This window comes from Arachis duranensis, chromosome 9, assembly GCF_000817695.3.
Source record: "Arachis duranensis cultivar V14167 chromosome 9, aradu.V14167.gnm2.J7QH, whole genome shotgun sequence".
NCBI classification, from domain to species: domain Eukaryota; kingdom Viridiplantae; phylum Streptophyta; class Magnoliopsida; order Fabales; family Fabaceae; genus Arachis; species Arachis duranensis.
In genome coordinates, this window is record NC_029780.3 from 36,698,217 (window position 1) to 36,708,341 (window position 10,125).

Consider the following 10,125-nt stretch of genomic DNA (forward strand, 5'->3'; position numbering starts at 1 on the left):
TTGGTTGCGTATTGGCTAAGAAACAAGTAGTCAATTGGTTGTTTTTTTATGGAACCATAGACGGTGGAAATATCCAAGTTTTAGGGGAGGTTCTGGCAAAATTTTTCTAAATATTTTGGATAAAATTTAATGGAAAAAATTATAATTGGTGTTATATCTTGTTTCAAATTTTCTGTTTCGATTTTTCTTATTTACAGGAGTGCTAAAATTGTGACAACATGCTACCTTAAGGGCTTAAGAATATTTTGGCTCATAGAGACACTAATCTATGTTAGACTTTTAACTTTTGGTTAAACTTGTGCAAGAAATATGACTTGTAGAACTAATCAATGTACTCACTAATGTTATCTTGTCTTAAAACAATTTTAGTTAAATGAAGCATGTTTGAACTATGCATGTTTTTACATATTATATAAATATTGAATTGCTTAGTAAAGTAGTTAATATATAAGTTAATTAAAAAAATAATTTGGTAAATTATGCATGCAATTTGTATTAAAAAAATTATTACAAAATAAATATTTTTCTTTTGTAACTAAAGAAAAAAATGCTACAAAATCAAGTTACATTTTGTAATAAAATTTTATGATAGAAAAAAATATATTGTTACAAAAAATATTTTGAAGATCAAAATTTGTTATCACTTTTGCAACGACTTTCGGTTTTTCGTATCACAAAAATTTGTTACAAAATGTTACTTTGAATTGTAACAATTATATTTTTTGTTAGAAAAACTTTTTGTAACGGGACATACTGCAACGACCCTTTTTTTGTTACAAATTCCTTTGGTTTCAAAATTTCGATTTTTTGTAAAAAAAAAAAATTTTGTTACAAATATTACATTTTCTTATAGTGACACATGTCTAAAGCCATTGCTAACTTAAGTATCAGAGTCTCTTGCAGGTACCACTACTCACCTCCTTACGAGGAACTCGAATAGGCAGCACCTTGGCGTCAACAAGTTGGACGCTGTCATTTGAGGGGACCTGGGCCTCACGTTCAGACCTGACCCAATATTTTAGGTAACCCCCGGAACAGTAGTAAAGTTTGAAATCATTGACTAGATGAGGTTTAAGTATTTTGCCAGCAAATGGTCTTTAACCTGGAAAAGTTCATTTAGCTATTGTACGACAAGTAAAGAGTCATCACGTTCAGACCTGACCCAATATTTTAGGTAACCCCCGGAACAGTAGTAAAGTTTGAAATCATTGACTAGATGAGGTTTAGGTATTTTGCCAGCAAATGGTCTTTAACTTGGAAAAGTTCATTTAGCTGTTGTACGACAAGTAAAGAGTCATAAAATACATTTAGTTCCGAGATTTGTAGTTTAGTTGCCAACCTTAATCCTGTAATTAAAGCCTCATATTCTATCTGGTTGTTACTTGCTTTGAAAGAGACATGTAGGGAATGTTCCAGGACAAAACTATTGTCGCCTTCAAGTAGGATTCCGGCACCACATCCTTGAGGACGGGATGCGCCATCCACATAAAGGGTCAATTGAATGTGTTGCTCATCTGAACTCGGAGTAGTAAACTAGGCGATGAAATCTGCCAGATATTGTGACTTGATTGGTCCTCTGTTTTGGTATCTTATGTCAAATTCAGAAAGCTCAACCGACCATTTGATAAGTTGGCCAGCCAGTTCTGGTTTATGTAGGACTTGCCGCAATGGTTGATCAGTTCGAATGTGGATGACATGACTCTGAAAATAAGGTCAAAGGCGTTTAGTCGAGAATATCAATGCTAGTGCCAGCTTCTCTATTTTTGGGTATCGAAGCTCAACATGCTATAATGACTTGCTCACAAAATAAATTGGTCATTATATTTTGTCTCTTTCTGTAACAAGAACAGAGCTTATGTCCAAATTAGTAACTGATAGGTAAAGATAAAGTTCTTCGACCTAAAAAAGTTTTCGTATAACTGAGGGTTTTGAAAGAGTTGTTTTTAGAGAAGAAAAAGCATTTTCACATTCGTCAGTCCAGTTGAAATTGTTTTTCTTTTTTAATGTTTGGAAAAAACAAAAAGACATAGAAGCTAAACATGGTAAGAATCTAGATAAGGCAACAAGTCTCCCTCTTAGACGTTGTACTTCCTTTACAGTTTGTGGACTCTTCATCTCTAATAGTTCTCAGCATTTGTCAAGATTAGCCTTTATACCTCGGCTCATAAGTAGAAATCCTAAAAACATGCCTCCTTGTACAGCAAAGACACATTATTTCAGTGAGGTTGTCAACATGTTTGTTGTCAAGATTTGTTTTTTCTACCATGTCATCGACATAGACCTCCATATTTCGTCCGATCTGCTTTGCAAATACCTTTTCCACTAGGCGTTGATAGGTTGCACCTGCATTCTTTAGTCCAAAAGGCTTGAACTTATAGCAATAATTTCCCTATTTAGTTATAAAGAAGTTTTATTTTGATTAGAGGGATGCATTAGGATCTGGTTATATCCAGAATATGCATCCATAAAGCTTAATGTTGCATAACCAGAAGCATTATCTACTAAGGAATCAATAGAAGGCAAAGGATAAGTATCTTTTGGGCATGCTTTGTTAAGATCGGTGAAATCAACGTACATGTGCCATTTACCATTGTGTTTCTTTTTACCATTACTACATTAGCCAACCATGTTGTAAATCTGATCTCTTGTATGAAGCCAGCATTGATGAGTTTTTTGGTTTCTTCTAAGGACGCTTGTTTCTTCTCAATGCCAAGGTTATGCTTTTTTTGTGCTATAGATTGGGCAGATGGGTTGAGTTCCAGATTATGAGAAATGACCAAGGGATCAATCTTGAGCATATCAGCAGGGGTCTATGCGAATAGGTCGACATATTTCTGTAAGAATTGTTGAATTTCAATCTTTTCCTCTGGGCTTAGAGTCGTACCTACATAAGTAAACCTGTTAGGATCATTATTAAAATATACTTTCTATAATTCCTTCGTTGGTGTTGGTCGTTCAAGGAACTCGGCTCTTGGGTCAATATCTGCTAGTGCTGGGACCTTGTCAGAATTGTGGACATTGTTCACTTGAGCTCCCATAGCTTGGTTTAGTTACTTGAGACTGTTGTTGTAATATTGGCGAGCTTCGCAATGGTCACTATGAATAGTTGTAATGAGGTCGCGCTACATAGGGAACTTAACACAAAGATTAATTATAGATACTATGGCACCGAACTTATTTGAAAAAGGTCGGTCATGTATTAAATTATAAGGACTGAAATAATCGACAACCAAATATTGAACGTCAGAGGTTTTGGATAAAGGATGCTTACCCAGTGTGGTTTGTAACAACACAAATCCCAATACCAGAACTTTTTCACCTGAGAATCCTACCAAGTCTTCACTAGAAGGTTGAAGTATATTATTGCTCAGCCTCATTTTTTAGGATGTTGAATAAAATAGGACATATGAACTGCTTCCAAGATCGAGCAGTACTTTCTGCACCAGAAGGTCTCTTAACTGGAAAGAAATAACAACTGAGTCGTCCAGATTTGTGATGCTTGCATTAAAGTCAGATGGCTGGAATGTCATTTGTGGAAGATGAGGAGGTAGCTTCAGCTCATTTGGAGTTCCTTCTACTGAGAGCATAGCTCGGTATGAACATTTTTGTGCTGAGCTTGATGCTCCTCCTCCTGCAAAACCTCCAAATATACAATGAATAACTCCTCGTGGTTGGTCAGGGTGATGATGAGTTTCTTTTTCCTTATCCCGAGAATATTGTCCTGCAGAAGTGTGTTTAGCAGAGGATGTAGTGCATTTCTGCATGCGGCTACTGATATATTTATCTAGATGGCCTTGCCAAACTAATTGCTCTAACAAATCCTTGGCAATGACACATTCGTCAGTAGTGTGTCCATGCTTTTGGTGGAATGTACAATATTTGGATTTGTCTGCATTCTTTGTGTCTTGATAGTTACCTGCCTTCCTAGGAGGTTTAATGAGCTTCGAATTTAGGATCTCTTTGATTATATCGTCTCTCTTTATGTTGAACTGCGTGTATGAGTCATAACAGGGAGTTAGCTTGAAAGTATTCTTGCCGTCCTGAGCTTTTTTTAATCTTTGTTGTTGGGGATTTTTTCTGATTTTCGGGCTTGCCGGAGTTCCTCAATCTCCATTTGATCTTTAGCATTTTCATGAAACTCGGCGAGTGTCTTTGGTTTTACAACTGTGATTAGTTTTTGGAATTTACTTGGTCGAAGCCCACTTTTGATGGTGTGCAGATGTAACTTGGAGTGAAGATCTGGTATAGTAATGGCCACCTTTGTAAAACAAGTAATATAGTCCTTCAGGCTTTCATTCTATTCTTGCTTTATTATTTCAAATAATCGGAATCGTGTAAGTAGATGGAAGATGCAGCGAACTGACCCTCGAACAGTTTTGCCAATTCCTGAAAATGAGAAATGGAATCTGTAGACAAAGAACAAAACCAATCTAGTACAGGACCGTCTAAAAAAGTGGGAAAATATCGACATAAAACAAGATCAGAAGTATCGTTTACTATCTTGATGGATCAGAATTTCTTGATGTGCTTATTTTTTTGGATCACCCAATCCGTCGTATGGGGTCAGGGTCGTCAGCAAAGTAAACATCTTTGGCATTTGAAAGTTCATGACATTAGCAGTGAATGGTCCTACGGCATTGTCCAGGTCATTGGTTTCATCAGCTCGTCGACCTTCTTCGTGTGGTTGGGTTTCAAAAACATGTGTTGGATCGGACTCGTGTTCCTTATCCTTTTCTCGTTTGGTATGATTGTTGTTGTTTTCAATCTGAGCATTGGTCAACTCGACCATTTGGTTTGCTATTCTTTGATTCTTTTCCGCCATATGCTGATTAGCTTATTGCAACTCAGTTACCACCTGAAGTAGCTCTTAAGCCCAACAGTGAGCACCAATTGTTCTTGTGTAGTCAAACTATAAATCATTTGGATGAATCTTATCTTCTAGTGGAGGAATATGAGCTTTTCTTTTTTTGGCAGAGTTATACCTCGGCTTCAAATCACAAAAGATGCAGATACCTGCAAAAAGCACTTCATTACTCAAATTAGTATATGGATTATTAGGATGTACTTGGATATAAAGGTTTGTTACCTCCCCTTTTTATAGGACGAAATATCTAATGATCGTATTTTGATTTTTATTATAGAGAATAATAATATATAGAGACATCTTTATTTGGACGACCATTTTACTAATAACCAATCTTTTAACGTCTGTTGTCAAGTTATAGCGTATTGGTCGAATTATAACAACCATATCAGTTATATTAATCATCAATTTCAAAGCCACTAAATATTCTTTCTCAATTTTAAAAAGAACATTTCTACTTTCGAAGCCAATGGTTAACAAATTAAAAGATAATGCATAAAAACGTAATTTCTTATACACAATAATTTAAAATTAGAAATAAAGAATTTTTTAAGGACCGATTTTATGAATATTATCAAAGAAAATATTTTATTAAAAAGTTTTTTAAAAACATAAGTGTGCATCTGATTTATATTTTTATTTTTGTTTTTATTTATTTTTAAGTGTTTTCTCTATGTTTCAGGATTTTGTTAAAAAAAAAAAAGTAAAAACAAAAAATTATGTTTTCTGTTTTTACAAAATTCTAAAAGTAAAAATAAAAAATACAAATACAAATCAAATACCCCTTAACTTTTTAACATTTTCAATACATCGAATAAAAAAAAATTTGAAAATTTTTTATTATTATGCTTTTAAAAATGTGTTATTTATGATACAGGATAGTGAATTCAAAAAATAATAGCATCATTATGGAATTAGTTTATAGGCCAATAAAGAGATTAGTTGATGTAGTCTAGGCTCAAGTATAAACTTCATTCTTTTTAAATACAAAAAATCATATAAGATAGATTACTCAAAATTTTTGACAAAGTTTTAAAAATTTCATTCTTGGCTATGTATTGTTGATTATTATTAATGGATAATTTAGATATATATAGAAATATTATATTAATAATATTTCTATAATTTAAGTATAAATATGATACTCAAAGAGTATTTCCTTGTATATATTTACTAGGATAGCAAATTATGCATTCTAATTTGTTAGGATCGTAAATTATACTTTTTAAGATAGGAAATATTTGATATAGTTTTCTATCAAAAGTTGTATATATGTGTGTTCATGACTAATAGAAAAATAGGATGAATTTTCTACACAGTATTAGAGCATACTTTAATACCGACAAACACAAAAGGAACCTAGACTGTATAACCATGGCAACAGAATCAAGAAAGAACAATGTAAATGTACCAGAGACTTCAGAAAAAGGAACTAAGAAAACTTACTCGCGATATGAATCAATGCGAGTGACAACCCAGGAAATGTAATCACGCAAGTGCAGCTGCGTGGAGAAAATTATGAGGAATAGGTCAGAGTTGTGAAAATATCACTTCGGGCTCGGAAAAAATGGGGATTCATCGATGGAACTCTTATGGAACCAGAACAAGGTGCATCTGATCTTGAGGATTGATGGACAGTCCAATCCATGATTGTATCATGGATCTTGAACACGATCGAACTAAGCCTACGGTCGACCGTTGCGTATGTAGAGAACGCACAGACACTGTGGAAAGATATCAAAGAGTGGTTTTCCGCTGTGAACGGATCACGAATACAACAACTGAAGTCAGATTTGACGAGATGTAAGCAGGAAGGAATGGCCATGACGGTGTATTATGAGAAATTGAAAGTACTATGGGATGAATTAGCAAAGTGCGAGCAAATTCCCAAATGTACGTGTTGGGATTGGATCTCAACTTGAGAAGCGAAGGGAAGAAGAGAGGGTCCGCCAATTTTTTATGGATCGTCACGTGTTAATACACCACAATAAAATGGACGACTGGAGCGTAAACATCAACATATTCTCAATGTTGCTAGATCATTAAGTTTTCAAGGCAATCTTCCTATCCAGTTTTGGGGAGAATGTGCCTTAACTGCTGGCTATTTAATTAATCATATGCCATCCTCAGTGCTGAAGGAAAAGACTTCGTACGAGGCTTTCCATGGAACAATTCCAAGTTATAAGCAGTTGTGGGTTTTTTGCTCTTTGTGTTATGCTCAAAATCAGAATAGGCAAAAGGACAAATTTGCCAGCCGTAGTAAAAAATGTGTGTTTGTCGGGTATCCTTTTGGGCAAAAAGGACAGAAATTATTTAACTTGGAAAAAGAAGTTTTCTTTGTTTCTCGTGACGTTCATTTTGTTGAAGATGTGTTTCCCTTTAAAGCGGATCATGTTTTGGAACCAAGGATTGAAGATATATATTAGACCTCCTGTGGCAAAAACCATTATTGAAGAAGACACACACAACGAGACCAGTACTCCACACTTGAATGACTATGCTGGGAACTCCCTTATTGAAGAACCTGTTGACCAACAACGAGGACATGAGCTCAATGAAGATATTGAAGAGTACATCGCTGACGATGCATCGGAACCAAGTGTAGTAGAAACAACGCCGATTTCTGATCTATCACTAGTCACGATGAACGTTCCACTTGGTCGGGGTCACTGCATGAAGACACCCTCAGTCAGGTTGCGCGATTTTGTCTCTACTACTACGGTACCAATAGGCCCTACCGACCAACCTCCCTCTCCATCAAAATTTTCAGGTGTGTCCTATCCTATACAAAATTTTGTGAATTATAATTCTTTTTCCAAACAACACCGCAGTTTTCTTGCCTCTCTCCAGACAGAACATGAGCCTTTATTTTTCTCTCAAGCAGTTAACGATAAGCGTTGGCGCAAAGTGATATCCCAAAAAATTCGTGCACTTCAACTCAATGACACTTGGAAGCTCACAACCCTTCCTCCAGGAAAGAAAGCACATGGGTATAAGTAGGTTTATAAAATTAAGTACAACTCTAACGGGACAATAGAGAGGTTCAAAACAAGACTGGTAATTTTGTGAAATAATCAAGTGAAAGGCTTGGATTACAATGAAACGTTTTCTTCAGTGGTAAAGATGGTAACAATTCACACAACACTCGCAGTGGCAGCAGGCCAGGATTGGGAACTCCACCAAATGGATGTCCACAATACATTTCTTCATGGAGAACTTGATGAGGACATTTACATGAAGCTTCCCCTTGGTTTTCAAGTGTCTCAACAAGGACTGGTTTGTAAACTTTAGAAATCTCTCTACGGACTGCGACAAGCTCTACGATGCTGGTTTGCAAAACTTTCATCTACTCTCCTTTGATATGGTTTCAAGCAATCCCCGAAGGACCATTCCTTGTTTAGCCTTCGCCACAATAGCATGCAATTGGTAGTTTTGGTATATGTTGATGACCTTGTAATTGCAGGAAATGATGGTGCTATAATTCAACGTTTCAAAGAGTATTTACACACATGTTTTCACATGAAAGATTTTGGCCGGCTGAAATACTTCTTGGGAGTTGAGGTTGCCAAATCTCTGACTAAAATCTTTCTGTGTCAAAGAAAATATGCTTTGGACATAATCACCGAAGCAAGACTTCTAGGTGCTAAGCATGTAGCAACACCGTGCAAAGAGAATCATCGATTGTGGTCAGCTACAGGTTCTCTTTTATCCGGTCCTAACATATATCGTTGACTTGTTGGAAGACTGATTTATTTGTGTTTTACTCGACCTGATCTGGCCTACAGTGTTCACATGTTGTCTCAGTTCATGCAAAATCCACGCATTGAACACTGGTAAGCTGCTTTGTGTGTTGTATGCTATTTAAAGAGAATGATTTGCGGCTCTATGGATGGTGTGACTCGGCTAGTTGTGTACTCACTCGCAAGTCAATCACAAGCTAGTTCATCCAGTTTGGTAACTCACCAATATTTTGAAAGACTCAAAAACAACAGACAACGTCTGCCTCCTTGTTCAATAGCTCAAACAATAAAAGAATTGAAGTGGATTAAAGATATACTCTTCTCTCTATACTGCCTCATCATGCCCCTATTCGTCTCAAAAGTTGTATATATATGTGTTCATGACTAATAGAAAAACAGATTAAATTTTCTACAATTATTAATGCAAAAATTATCTAAAATACTTTGTACAGCTAAAAGAGACGTGAAATGTTTAAAATTTATTATTTTATTTTAATATTAATATATTATTATAATTTATTTAAAATAGTTTTAAGTTAAAATTTAAATACAATTGTCTACGTATATGAAATTAATATTTAAAAATTATTAAATAATTTAATATATTTAATTAAATTATTCGATAATTTTTAATTTTATACGAATATAAAAGTTGTCAATTATCACCATAAAATTTAAAACCAATGTATTCATGTATTGTATATCATATCGTAACTCGTATTCCTAATAACAAGTTGTTACTGAGTCCTAAGTTGCTTAATATAGGTTGAATGACTTTATTGTAGTGCATTTATTTTACATTTTTATTTTATGTTTGCATTTTTAATATTTTTATTTTTAGAATTTAAAAAAAAACAAGAAAGAAAAATATAAAATAAAATTTTATTATTTTCAGTATTTTTTATAAAATCTAAAAAATAAAAAATACTAAGAAAAAAGAAATACAAACCAAAACACCCAAACTTTATAATCTTTTAATTTTAGGGTGGAATTGGATTATTTGCAATGTTGTTAGAGTACATTCCATATATACAGATAGTATTTGATATTCAACTATATATTATTGTCCAATAATTTTGCAAACTTAACAATATATTTAACCTCGCTTTGAAAATGGGGTGTTAAACTCTTAAGTTATTATTGTAGGATATAACTAAAATATAGTGTTTATTTATATAATAGCTTAAGTAAGTCTCGTGGAGCCAACTTTCTGAGACGAAATCACACGTAGGTAGAATCTGATGAAAACTAAACGACTTAACGGCTATTTATATTATGTTATATGTCTTTTACTACTAATTAATTGATTAATTAACATGCCTAATAATTTTCTTGCCTGCATCCATGTGTATACTATATAATTGATTGACCAACTCCTTTTGGTTGTCTCGCTTTCCAGGTCTCTGAAATCGCCGGCTATTACTAAAATAACAATCATCACTGTTACATGTTAGAGTATCAATACATATATTAATTAGGTTGATATTATATTATATATATATATTTTTTTTTTACTACAGA